Source organism: Abramis brama (genome assembly GCF_963993115.1).
Source record: "Abramis brama genome assembly, chromosome: 1".
Taxonomy (NCBI): domain Eukaryota; kingdom Metazoa; phylum Chordata; class Actinopteri; order Cypriniformes; family Leuciscidae; genus Abramis; species Abramis brama.
Window position 1 is genome coordinate 28384521 of NC_139963.1, and position 14823 is coordinate 28399343.

Below are 14823 nucleotides of genomic sequence, written 5' to 3' on the forward strand. Positions count from 1 at the left end.
GCCTGTTGTCTCCTCAGAGTGAAAATAAATAAATAAAAAGCAAATTGAAACTTTATATCTCAAATTGTGACTCTATCCACCTTTCAAAACGTAAGTAAGCTATTTCCTATGAATGCGAGACTTTGGATTCATTATCTGCTATAGGTAATAGACTAGAGGAATAACAAAGTGAAATAATCTGTAAAACTATTTGTGTTACAATCAGTGTTTATGATTATGATAATAAATTAAAGTTATATGATAACAAATAAGTTTGAGCTTAACAGATTATGTTTTTGTACAGCTAAAATAACTGGAAGTTAAACATGACCACGGCCACTTTTACATTAAAAATAAGGTGGATATTTTGACTTTGTTTCTCATAATTGCGACTTTATATCTGACAATGTGACATCTTGTGGTGTGACATTCTAATTATGATGTCATTCTGACTTTTGAAATTGCAACTACATTTTTTCTGTATTGTGCCTGATTTTATGTCTCACAGTGTGATTTAGTTCTTATTTTATTTGATCTCACCATCAGCTTTTTAATGTTTTTTCACTCTGAGGTGGAAACAGGCTGTCGAATGTTCCACACGCAGTGACAGACACACAAAACAGCACTTTCCATTCAGTAAACCTGACTGAATCCAGATGATTAAGTCATTTATAGCTACATTTTGGAGTTTCATGTCTCAACATTTGGATTAATTGCCATTTAAATGTAAGTGTGGTCCCCTTTCTCATGTAAATTAGATTTAACCATGCTGAGGTTTGTAATAGTTATCAAAGGCCCACTCCTTATAGCCATTTTATAATGTGTGGCTAGTTATAAAAAAATACTCAATGTAGCAATCCAGAAATAACTTTCTCTTTCTGTACAGAGTCACAGCTCTGAGAAGAAACACCATCAGTGTGAAAGCACAAAACACGCTGTCAATGCATATGGTGTGAAACCGGCCTTAAGGTGTTTTCAAAATGTTAACGACCCAGTTTCATGATAAACCAGCTGATAGTTAAGCAGAAACTCAGGATCGCTCAATCGGTTGCAGTACCTTGTAATTAAATGAATTAACCAGGACGCCATGAAATGAAAAATATTACTTAGATATTTTTCTGCTTTTGAGGCAAGGTAGGCTATTTATTTCAATGATTCACCCAAAAACTTGGTATGACTCACATATCACAGTGACTTATAAATAAAGCACTCTAAGAGGCAGCCATGGGGTCAGTGCAATGAGCAAGGAATGGAATCAGATAAAAAAAGAGGAGAGAGAGAGAGAGAGCGAGAGAGAGAGAGAGAGAGAGAGAGAGAGGAACACAAACACAATCAAGTGGAGTCAAGAGAGATCAGCTTCCCTTCAGCCATCTAAGGGGTTATAAATGATGTGCCGACGTGTGTGGATGTAAACAGGCTTCAGAGGCCGAGCTGCGCTCTGAGATCTTGTGAGGTATCATCTGATCTTCAGAAACCTCCCAGTCATTTGCGATGTGATGAGACGAGAGACCAATCCCACAGAAACGCCACTGGAATACCAATCTGATTGATTGTCTTCAACAGAAAGGAACAAAAGAGAAAGCTTCTGGGCAGAAAGCTAGACGGATACATAAGCTGCATAATTCGCCGGAGTCTGATGACGTCTGTTTTCTCGCTCCCACTCTCATTTGTCACTGCAGTGAATGAAACAATCGGTTTTAATACAATGGCAATCCATCAGCATTAAATTGTATGTCAGTGTTTGACTGATGTAGAATTAATTAATAATTTAAAAGTAGAATGTTTTCATATAGGTGGTCTATCTATCAAAGCATCCAAACATCTGCTGCCATCTCCACGGATTTTCTGATCACAAAATGTTCAATATTTAGTGTGCTGAAAAAGTGTTGAAAACCTGCTGTTGAGTTACTAAGGTCAGAATGGGTTAAATAAGTGACCGTGGCTCATGCTCATGTGATCCCTATACTTCTGTTTTTAATATATATATATATATATATATATATGTATATATATATATATACATATATATATATATATATATATATATATATATACATATATATATATATATATATATATATATATACATATATATATATATATATATATATATATATATATATACATATATATATATATACATATATATATATATATATATATATATATATATATATATATATATATATATATTTTTTTTTTTTTTTTTTTTTTTTTTTTTATCAACATGAACACAGGTCCACACCAGCACATCCTATCCAGTACAATGAACAAAGGTACAAACTGTGTTTTCAGTCTTCATCAGCTCAATTGCACTGTACTGATTTATGACATAACACAACAAATGAGTGGTGTAAGGATTGAATAGATGATCATTTTTAACATTATTTGAACTTTTCATGTCACATACTGTTCAAAAGTAAAAAAAAAAAAAAAAAAGCCAGTAAGACTTAGTAAGACTAAATTAACATGTTTATTCAGCAAGGATGCATTAAATTAATCAAAAGTGACAGTAAAGACATTTATGTTACAAAAGATTTCTATTTCAAATAAATGCTGTTAAACATGTTATATTCATCAAATAATCCTGAGAAAAAAAATATCAACATTGATAATAATAATAAATGTTTCTAGAGCAGCAAATCATCATATTAGAATGAATTCTGAAGGATCATGTGACACTGAAGACTGGAGTAATGATGCTGAAAATTCAGCTTTACCATCACAGGAATAAATTACATTTGAAAATATATTACAATAGAAAATAGTTATTTTAAATTGTATTAATATTTCACAATATTACTGTTTTACTGTATTTTTGATCAATCAGATTTTTTGGCGGTGTGTTTGGGGTCGTTATCATGCCGTTCGGCCCAGTTTCTGAAGGGAGGGCATCATGTTCTTCTGCACCTGACTCAACTTCTTTGATTGACCTTGCGAGGCCTTTTATGAGTGGAACCCGTCTTGGAAAACCTCTGCATGACCCTGGCCTGCACTGTAACTCAGCTTCAGGGTGTTACCAATCTTCTTATAGCCTAGGTCAACTTTGTGGAGAGCAACAATTCTAATTCTCAAATTCTTAGAAAGTTCTTTGCCATGAGGTGCCATGTTGAACATCCAGTGGTCAGTATGAGACAATTGTACTCAAAGCACAAATTTTAAATGCTCTTATACAAGATACACAAATTTGTATGGTCCTGTCAAGCAGACAAAAACATGAACATGATGAATAGGACACGTGGCTTTGCATGGTTAAACGACGTACAGCTATTATCACTTAGGGTGTACTCACTTTTGTTGCCAGCTATTTTGACAATAATGGCTGTATGTTGAGTTATTTTCAGAGGACAGTAAATATATAGGCCTACTGCTATACAAGCAGCACATTGACTACTCTAAAATATATCCAAGTTTCATTTCTATAGTATTGTCCCTTGAGTAGATATACTAAAATGTTTGTTAAAATGTGAGGGGTGTACTAATACTGATACTGTACTAATACACTATGTAAGGCAAGGCAAGTTTATTTATATAGCACATTTCATACACTATGGCAATTCAAAGTGCTTTACATAGAAAGGAATAAAAATAATCACAAAATAAAAGCAAGGAAAATTAAAACAGTTATTCATAATGCTTTACATAGAAAGGAATTAAAATACCACACTATGGCAATTCAAAGTGCTTTGCATAGAAAATAAGCACAAAATAAAAGCAAGGGAAATTAAAACAGTTATAAAAGGAATTAAAAGAGATAAATTATACAGTTATAAAATGATTTAGAGTAAAATGAATTAAAGTAGTAAAAAGATGATACATAGAATAAACTTCTCTTGCAAAACACCAGTGTATTTTATTTTGCTCTTACCCAATTCTCAGTGCCATTTGAGTTCAGTTTAGAATCAAAAGGAAGAATACAGTGCAGTCAGTCGGACATACAGTGGATACAGTTAATAATTAAAAGAGATAAACTGTCAAAACACTGGTGTATCATATTTTGTACAGCTGCTTGTTATACTGTGAGATTATCCCATGTGGATTGTACTGTGTCTGTGGTGATCTTTCGACGTGCCTAAACATTTTTGAACGTCTCCAATGGACCAGATTTTTCCCTAAAATCGGACAGAAGGAGCTCTAGGACTGACTCCTTGGGTTCACTGCCCCATCAGTCCGCACCCCAAAAACCCATTTGTTCGAAGCTCTAGGAATGGAGTCGATCCAGTCCGCACTCCACAGAACCTCGAGTTTAATTGACACATCAGACTCACTACTCCACCACAGACCCAGGTCATTAGCATGGTTTCATCTCTCAGTTTCTCCAATTAAGTAATTTATGTTTGTCTCTTATCCAATTTTCAGTGCCATTTGAGTTTAGAATGAAAAGGAGGATGCAGAAATAAAATACAGTGTAATTGATGTTTTGCCTATATCACTATATAACCGAATATCGTTTATTATCTTTGAGCGCTGTCTCTGTGCTGTGATGTGGTCAGAAACCAGATTGAAAACTGTCAAAGTATCCATTTGAGATTAAGAATTTGTTCAGCTGATTGAAGAAAACTTTTTCAATGATCTTGCCTATGAAAGGAAGATTTGAGGTTGGTCTATAATTGCTCAATATGTTGCTATCCAGATTGCTCTTTTTCAGGAGGGGCTTGACAACTGCAGTTTTAAGGGACTTTGGAAAAGTTCCATAGAGAAGTGAGGCATTTACCACTTCTAGAAGATCTGCTTCTAAGCAGTTTAACACACTTTTGAAAAAGGAAGTGGGGATTGTGTCAAGGGCGTATATGTTGATGTTTTAAGGTGCTGTACTTTTACCACTAATTTCTTCAAAATCAGACAGTAACTTTCTGCGGATGTGGTCTGATCTGTCTGACCTCAGTGCCACACAACAGACTATATATGTAAAAAAGCTAATCAGAGACTTTTTTTTAAAGAAAGTTGAATGGGTTTAATGTTGATAGATCACTTCTGAAAGCTTTTTATTCGTCCTTTGTTGAATCAATTTTAACCTTTGCTATGATCTGCTGGTTTGGCAATTTGAGCGTAACTAACAAAAATAGATTGGGGAGAAATGTAAGCATATGTCGGAAAATAATTGGCATTGATCTTAACAGCACTGAGCATATATACGAGGCCAGAGCTACACAGAGGGCAATGGCCATTTTGGTCAACATCACTCACCCACTACACTCTGAATTTTGCCTCCTACCATCAGGAAGGAGGTATACCTACCGAAAACGTGCCAGGTCCAACAGATATTTTAAATCATTTGTACCATTAGCTGTTGGGTTTCTCAACAAACTATAGGTACATGTGTATTTATGTTTTTATCTACCTATTATCTTATGGTTTTATGTGTTTTGTGCGAATGTGTATGTGTTGGCTACTTGTTGTGAACCAAATTGCCCCTTGGGGACATTAAAGATATTTCAACTCAACTTCAACTTCAACAAGATGCTGATCACCTTTCTGATATTATTGATTTTCTCAGAGAAGGAGGAAGCAAACTCACTGCATTTGCTGTCTGAGAGCATTTCACTGGGAATCTGGCTTGGGGGGGTTGTTAGAGACTCTACAGTAGCAAAAATAGTGAATGTGTTGTTTATGTTTCTGTTTATAATATTGGAGGCTGTCTTTACAGATGTTATAATGGACTACAAGTTTTGTCTTCCGCCACATGCGCTCAGCTTTTCTGCATTGTCTTTTCATATTTTGCTCTGCTGTTGAGTTTCTGCAAGGTGCTTTTTGTCTGCCACTCTTCTTCCTGACTTTCACAGGAGCAATATAATTTATTATACTCTGTACTTTTGAGTTAAAGGACTCAAGGAGAGAATCGACAGAGTCTGCAGATATGCTTGGTGTTAAAGATATGGCCTTCATAAATAGCACACTAGTGTTCATATTTAAGCATCTCTTTTTGACAGACACAGATCTAGCTTCAATAGTAGGAGAGATCAATATGTCAAAGAAAATACAGAAATGATCAGACAGTGTTACATCCTTAATAACAATCGATGAAATGTTTAGACCCTTACTGATAAGTAAATATAGACTGTGCCGCACGATTGTGTGTGGGTCTGTGTACATGTTGAGTCAGATCAAAAGTATTTAAAACAGTTATGATTTCTTTTGCCATATTGGTTTCTGCATTATCTATGTGAATATTAAAATCCCCAGCAATAGCAGAACAGTCAAACTCTGAGGAAATTGTTGATAACAGCTCTGTAAAGTCCCTCAGCAAAGGCTGGAGAGTTTTTTGGAGGCCTGTAAGTAATGATAAGTAAAATGCGTGGAGCACCTTTTAACACAATACCCAGATAGTTGAAAGACGGGTAATTCCCAAATGATACTTGCTTACATTGATAGACATCTTTAAATAGCGCAGCTACACCCCCACCTCTCCTACCCGCTCTGCATACACTCATAAAAGTAAAGTTAGGAGGGGCTGTTTCATTGAGGACTGTTGCACTGCAAGTATTTTATACTTCCTGTCACATGACAAGGGGACTTAATGTCATGTGTCATTTTTACAACCAAACTACAAATGGAGGAGGTTTAAGGAATAGGAGGAATAGGAAGTTTACATACCGGGTGAGAATGTCTCCAAAACATTCCATCTGAAGCATTCAGCGATATCCTCATGAGTTGGGAATCACTTCTCCGTTTGGATTACATTTATGCACAACTTGGATTATGTGTAACTCAGGACGGTGATCATGATTTAACCAAGTACAACATCTTTGTTGGTCCTGGAACAACATTCCATCCAAATCAATCAGATTTGAGGGACAAGATTACAGTTTATGTCAAGTTTAGGCATACAAGGCAAGGGTTAGGTGCTCCTACACCAGTGTTATTCATCATCAGTAGTAGGTAGGGTTAGGTTTAGGGGTAGTTTAGGCAGAGTAGATTACTTACAAATTGTAATCAGTTACTGATTCCAAATTACATGATATAATGTAAGAAAGATTACACATTTTAGGTAATGTATTCTGACTATTTTTTTTAAACTATTATTTAGTTACATTTGAGCTAGCACGTTTATCACATGGATTTGAATGGGATTTTTTTTTCAATTGGTAAAAAAGTGTTCACGTCCTCGTAGAACTCATAATAACAGCTTGTAAACTGGAAATTTTCTGAGAGCTTGTACCAACTTGTACCAGCTAACCGCTGCATATTAATTTGGCTGGTGATAGTGTTGCCATAGAAATCCATAGTTCTTAGTCGGAGGACAGCACTGAGTAGATCGTGACGTGTTGACATCTCAAAATTACGGTAATTGCGACATATGTATGTCGTACGAACCCAGATAACAATTGTGAAAATTTAGGTAGATTGATGGGCCTGTGCAGGAAGGGTTGTATATATTGTATGTGTTTGAGGTAGCAATGTTTTTTTGTTTACACTTGTCTGCAGTCAAACTATAACTGTTTCCGGCTTTTGATATCACTTTAATACACATCTTGAGCAGCATATGAACTCCTTACTCTCAGAACTCATGAACAAGCTCTTTGATAAGCTCTTCAACAATAAATGCATCCACACAGGACAGAAACCTGCATTTGTCAAATTATTTCAAGTATTGTTTTGTTATTGTTTTCAATTTAATTATTTTGGTCAAGACTAAACCTTTAAAATTTTCAGTTTATAGTAGACTGTCAATGAAATGACATTTGAGAAACAGCATCTTATAATTGTTCTTCTTGTTAATGTTAGTGTTTTTTTTAGTTGGTGCCACTTATTACAGCAATGTGTGAAATTACCAGCATGTATTACATGGACATTTTAATGTTTAATTTTAATGTTTATTGTGTTACCAAAAAAAGCCAACAGCTATGTGCTATGTTGTTTCTTTTGATCAGCTATAATGTTGACATGAAATTGACTGTTTTTCATATTTGCATGAAGCTGCAGGGATAGAGTACATAAAAAATGTTAATGATGCACATTTTTGCCCCTCTAGTTAAAACATATGCAATGACTGCGAGCATGTGCATGCAATATGTGTTATATGGAGGCATAGACGCTGATTTATGTTTCTGCCGGTGGGTGCCTAAATTTCATAACCCAACCAACGCAATCTTTCCATTTTTTTAATTGGAAATTTTCTAGTGCAAATACTTTACCAACTATATATCTTTATTCACCTCTGCTTCTATGAGCAAATGATAACTGGGCTAGGCAAGCTGACAAATGCCCCTTAAAACATTTTAACATGCATTGGTTAAAATGAATGGAGAATATCTTGTGTTTTTCCATGGGTGCTCTGCCATTTCTGTGGATCTGTGCCTGTATGGAGGCATTTTCTCACTCTCTTTTTTCAGTGAATTACATTATATCGGCCAACCAAACCTACAAAACCTTTATCATCTTCTCTTTTCTCGTTTACGGGTTCATGACCACACTTTTGTGTGTGTGTGTGTGTGTGTGTGTGTGTACTTTCTTATTTTTAGTTTAAAAGAAGTATATTAATAGCACACTTTAGTTAAAATGTTAAAATTAAATTTAACATTTAATTTAATATTCAACAATAATATTGATCTGCCTGCATTGACACTATTATACAAGAACTGAACTGAGCTGGACTGTGACAGTAATTTCTTCTGGAAACAATTTTTTTGCATTATTTTCCTGTTATCTCTGTAAAGCTGCTTTGAAACAATCTGAATTGTAAAAAGTGCTATATAAATAAATGTGACTTGACTTCACTTCACTTGAGTAAACTTATTTTTCATAAGGGTAGTCTCTCTGAAATGGCCTACCCTACCTTCAAGTTAGGAGATAGGAGACATTCATCTGTCATATCTGCTGGAATCGTATCAGAAATCATATAACATAGCCTCAAGGCATGCTGCTGGATCTGATATAACGGAGGTGTAAGTGGGTACCTACCTACAGTAAAGTGGCTTTCTGTTTTTTAATCTCCTTGACATGTCAATGAATCTCCTTGACATGTCAATTAATCTAATATGCAACCAGTTACACAAATTAACAGTCAGTCCTAGTTAAACTGGAAATCTGCCAATCTTCTGTATTTGCAGGCCCACTCAGTGAAGAAAGTAGGAGAGGTTTGACAGAAATGATGATGCTCTGAAGCATAGCAGAGCGCTTGGGGGTTTATACTTGTTGACATTTACAAGCCTCATGCTGGCTTAATGATACAGGAACAGAAGCAACCAGCGCACCTTAGCAATGACCTTTAGCACACTGTGGGAGTGGACCCACAAAGCTCGCCAGTCAGATACACCAGACTGTCAGACTCCTCTGAACTAACACTTGGACGAGGCACTAATGGAGCTCATTTTTTTATGCCAGAGAGAACCTGGTTAAATTGGGATGGCTGGTGTAAGGTCTGAGTGGTTGTTTATGGTGGCCCAGGGTTTGATGGATTTTAGAGAACATCTCTGGATTTGCTGTTCTTCAGCAAAGGCTTCAGCAGGCTTCAACAGTTCTGAAATGCCATGAATATACAAGGCAGGGATTTCTGAGTCAAGTGCAAGTAACGAGCTATTGATTTCCTGCATCCTATGACATAATCTTGCACATCATCATCAGATTCAGATCAGGTTTCGCTCACATACGAAGGAAAAGGAGCAATCTTCTCATGCATTCACTAAAGTTAACATACAAAACATCTAAATCTTTAAACAAGCAGCCATTATTTATTTTTTGATTTTTAAATGTTTGAAATTGGTATTATATGGTAGAATTAAAGGTGGTAGAAAGGTTGGTAGAATTATTTAGTTAAAGACCTTTTAACTCTAGCAACCTCTCAGTTTTTAAGTGATAACCTGCTTTAACCAGCTATGCACTCAGTGAAAGTCTTTTCTTTTGCATGCGTTGTATTGTATGACTCCTCAATGAAAATCCTGTTATCATTAACCTCTTTAGGCTGGCCACACACTTGAAGATTTTAAGGCCGTTTTTGAGCCCAATTTGCACCCCCCCAACGATCTGGTGAATTGTGTGGTGTCATTACGATTATTTTACTGCTCCCGATCACGTCAGAGCCTTCTACGATACCGAATCTCTTGATCGGGCTGCCTCTGACGTGATACCCGCAATAACCAATGAGAGCGAGCAAGCTTCACCTACCGGATATTGCGTGCTTCTATAGGCTAACTGAAACTTGGCAGCCACAAACATGCCATTAAGGAGAGTATTGAGATTGAGGAAGAAGATCACCCATATTTTTTTTTCTACTTTGTTTTTCACTGTGAAACAGAACGCGCAGCAGGAGAGCCAGCTGACAACGTCGATTGTCCTCCATTTGTTTTTCTTCTCAAGTCACATTTGATCTTGCGAGTCTCTGTGGGATATCATCTCACTGTGAAATCATTCCTAATCAATAAGTGTGTGGTCTTGCAGTCCAGCTGAATCATTTAGTCAGAGGATTATAATGCTAAATCGGTTGGAACTCATTATGTCTGTGGTCTCCCACAGTTTTAAAATCGGTTAAGATTTGAAAATCGTCTAGTGTGTTCCAGGCTTTAGCAGATGGCCCTCCTTCATGCGGCTGACAGCTGTATCACAGATTCATCCTTTTTTTTTTTATCCCAGATATCTCATGAAGGACCTATATCAGACATCGCTGCTGTACTACAGTAAGTGCCTGGTTTCTTGAAGAAATTCAAGATTACAGGGAATTGTATACAGTTATAAGCCATATTATGCAAGAATATTTGCATATCTCAGTTGTTGTTGTTTTTTCTTCAATAAAATACCCTTAAACGTCTTAGACAAGTAGACCGAAGTGAAAACTGCATGTCTTTCTTCAGTAAAAGTAGCTATAACCAGAGGCGTCGTCAGCCGATTTTGCCGGGGCTTCAGCCCCGAATGTTTTGAGTGTAGCCCCGAATGTTTTTTGAAAAGTTGACTGACAAATATGAAACTGGACAATAGCCTATGTAAACCCCCGAAATCATAAGTTGCCTTATTTCATTGTGCTTTGGCTTTGCTGCTGTCTCTGACTAGTGATTGTTGAAATCTGTCTCTGCAGACGCACCACGTGAGTGATTAGATCCTAGAATATCTCCAGGATTTGCGCAACAGCAAACAATCTCACAGCAATAAAAAAAAAAAAAAAAAAAAAAAAAAACGCAGTCAGCACCGCCGCACAGTCCTCTGTCAGACCAGATGTTGTCAGGCTATATGTCAGTAAAACTCAGAAAAACGAACTTTCCTGTCGTATCAGCCGTGTGCTCGCAGCGTGCACTCTTCAATATCACGCGCAAATGCAGCGCGCCCTGTATCACGCAAAAGAAACTACGAGCATGTAACGTTGTGTTCTGTCGTCAATGAATAACCAAAAGGGAGATTAAAGCTGCGTCATTTTTCATTATTAATATTCTAACATTTTATCAATATTGCAAAGTCATCAAAACTGACTCGTGTCATAAAAAAAAAATTTGTGACCAAAAATGTGAAAAATACATCTAGCCTAAATGATCGTTCTTGACATTCTTTTAACTATAAGCAACCCAATTTGTCTAGATCTGTAATATTATTTCCTTTGTATAATGAGCTTGTCTTTGTTTTAAATTATATTGTATTTTTATTGTGAGTGTGAACTGCTGCACAGTCGTGTGATTTAGGCAGCTTGATTAACATTATTACAATGTATTCCTATTTAACACTGATGTTCTTCGCTAATTACAGAAACTAAAAGCAAAATATAAGTATAAATATTTATAAAATAAACAAACAAAAGATTGCACTGGTGTTTGATTGAAATGTAGCCTAACATCTATGCAAAATAATCCTTGAAAGATTTCTCATTTAAGGCCATTCCTGTTTGGAATATGTGATTGTGTATTGTCAACAATAAGCAGAAACGTTCTGCATTTCCATTTTGTACTGTGGATCATTCATTTCAACATTTATCCTCATTCTCATGTTTAAGAATCTGTTATCTGCTTGACAAATAATTTATGCTACTGCCCACTTACATGCTTTTAAAGCTATTGTTATCCATTTTTTTTGGCCTTCAAACACCTTAAAATGCACATATGTAGGGCCAAGAAATCCAAATTTTCTCGGGGGAGCATGCCCCCGAACCCCCCTAACTACCTCACATTTGAATGCGCGTGTCTGTGGGGTAATGTGGGCTGGTGTGGCTGCCCCCTGCGTATAGACCTACAATATATAGGCTATTATTCTCTTTATCGAATCATGTTATCTTGTAACCCAGCCCCTGATGTTTCGGGCTCAGCCCCTGATGTTTTTAAAACCTAGAAACGCCCCTGGCTATAACCCAAGCCTTGATCTTTCTGAAAATTATTACTAGCATTCAGCAAGTATTTCCATCTTTCTGTGGTAAGAAAAAAGTAGCACAAATACTAGAAGATCAGAAGAGTAAATTACATGTCAGATTTGCAGATTTTACACGTGAGACTTGTCTCAAATATGCAACTGAAGCATGTTTTATTAGTCAATATTTAAGTTTAAACCAATCTGTTCCCTGAGGGTTTTCATGATAGTCGAGACAACATGATAACAAAATCCGATGCTTTATTCAACAGTTGAATGCGAACATACAGGTAAGTAGATTTCTGATGCAGACACAAATCCAAATTTAGCTCAAATGTAACAGTCTTTCTCTTTGCAGATGAATCCAGACTGAGGATTGCTAGGCACAGGGAAGGATGAAGGGAGATGAGGATGAGGTGTGACTTGGGTGAGAGGGTGGAGTTGTATGGTCTGGCGCTGATGGAGTGGCTGAAAACCGTAATTAAACAATTCAATAATCAATTAAAAAGGAATTTATTCCTGTATGATATTACACTGGACCAGAGGTTTGGAAAATGGATGGACGATTCAGTTATACCCACGAGGTGGGGCGGAGTTACGCTATGCAAATTCCGCAGACCCATGGCATTTCCTTGCCATTGGCTCATTTTGTAATACTCGAAGGTGAGAGGCTTTCTAAGCGAAACCTCATTCGTCGTCACGACGTAACGTCTCCATTCCCTACACAGGGAACGAGGCGTAACCAAGACGTTTCTTATGTCTCATTCGAACTACAGAAACGCGTCCCGATCTGGCAAACTTGCATAGTGTGGTTATAGCAGATATACTGTAGGGCCGCAAAGTGAATGGAGAAGTGCCTTTCACCCTGTTACAACTTGAAGAACCACTGAAACGATTTTGGAAACATTATTTTAAGGTAACAAAAAGTTATTTAGTGTTGCTTTAAAGGAACACTTCGACTTTTTGGGACTTTAGCTTATTCACCGTATCCCTCAGAGTTAGATTAGTCCATACATACCTTTTTCATCTCCGTGCGTGCTGTCTGTTTGACGCACCCACCGCTAGCCTAGCTTAGCACAATCAAAGACTGGATGTAAATGGCTACAGCTAGCATACTAATCCCAATAAGTGACAAAATAACGCCAACATTTTCCTATTTACATGTTGTGATTTGTATAGTCACAGTGTGTACAAATAACAAGGTCATATGAGACAGACATTTTTTAAACGTTTAAATACTGGGAACTATTTTCTCAGAAGGCGAAGCACTGCTAACGTTACTTGGGCGGAGTGATGAGCGCAGCACCCAAGAAGCGCCGTGGTGAGGAGCAGGAGTTCGCTCAGAGTTGGAGTAATAGAGTCAGCAATTAACTTACTAGATAGTAAATGCAAAGTTTACAATCATGGGTGTTCGCTGTTTTGTAAAGAGCTGCGATAATAAACAGGGGAATTCCAACCAAAAACACTGACCTGATGAGTCAATGGCTACTTGCTCTGGATATAGATCCAAACACACCTGTAAACATCATCAAGGACTATATCGCGTTTGTTTAGAACATTTCACTGAGGACGACTATTTTGAAAAAATGGAATTTGCCACACGGACCATGAAACGTGTTCTGAAGGATAACGTTACGGCCATTTCATCGATAGTAAAGACAGGACAAAGTGGATCACCTGCGGCTGCGGTAAGTGTTCCGTTATGTTTTTAGATGACTAGCCTACTGTTACAGTGCCATTAACGTTAGATGTAATGTAACCTTCGTGACACTATTACATGAATAGGGTGATCACTACTATTACAGTTGTTTCCGGGCTCCATGTATCCCCTGTAATGTTAGTATTGTGTTGTCACAAACGCGCTCTATCGCCCCAGTAACAAATAAGCGGCGCTAAAGGTAACTTTCAGGACTGAAGCCTTCAACTTGCTAATGAATTGGAGGGGGGATGGGCAGTTTTCATTTTTGAGAAACAGTAACCTTGTTTGTGAAATAGTAGGCTACTCCCGTTCTGATTCTCCCCTCGACCTCAGTCTGTTCGGCATTGTTTATCAGCTTCCAAAGTTTGTAACTCCTCGTCTGTGTATTCTGGCTCAAAACGATATGGTTTTGGATCTTGGTTTGATACCAAATAAAAATCCTCTGACAATTCCTCAAAGTCAGCCATGATCACGAATCACGTTCGCTACTAGCTAGTTAGTTGGTTTTGTTGACGGAACGGCTCTTCTCGGGTGCTGCGCTCATTTCTCCGCCCAAGTAGCAGTGTTTTGCCTTCTGAGAAAATAGTTCCCAGTATTTAAACGTTTAAAAAATGTCTGTGTCTCATATGACCTTGTTATTTGTACACACTGTGACTATACAAATCACAACATGTAAAAAGGAAAATGTTGGCGTTATTTTGTCACTTATTGGGATTAGTATGCTAGCTGTAGCCATTTACATCCAGTCTTTGTGCTAAGCTAGACTAGCGGTGGGTGCGTCAAACAGACTTAAAGCACGCACGGAGATGAAAAAGGTATATATGGACTTATCTAACTCTGGGGGATACTGTGAATAAGCTAAAGTCCCAAAAAGTCGAAGTGTTCCT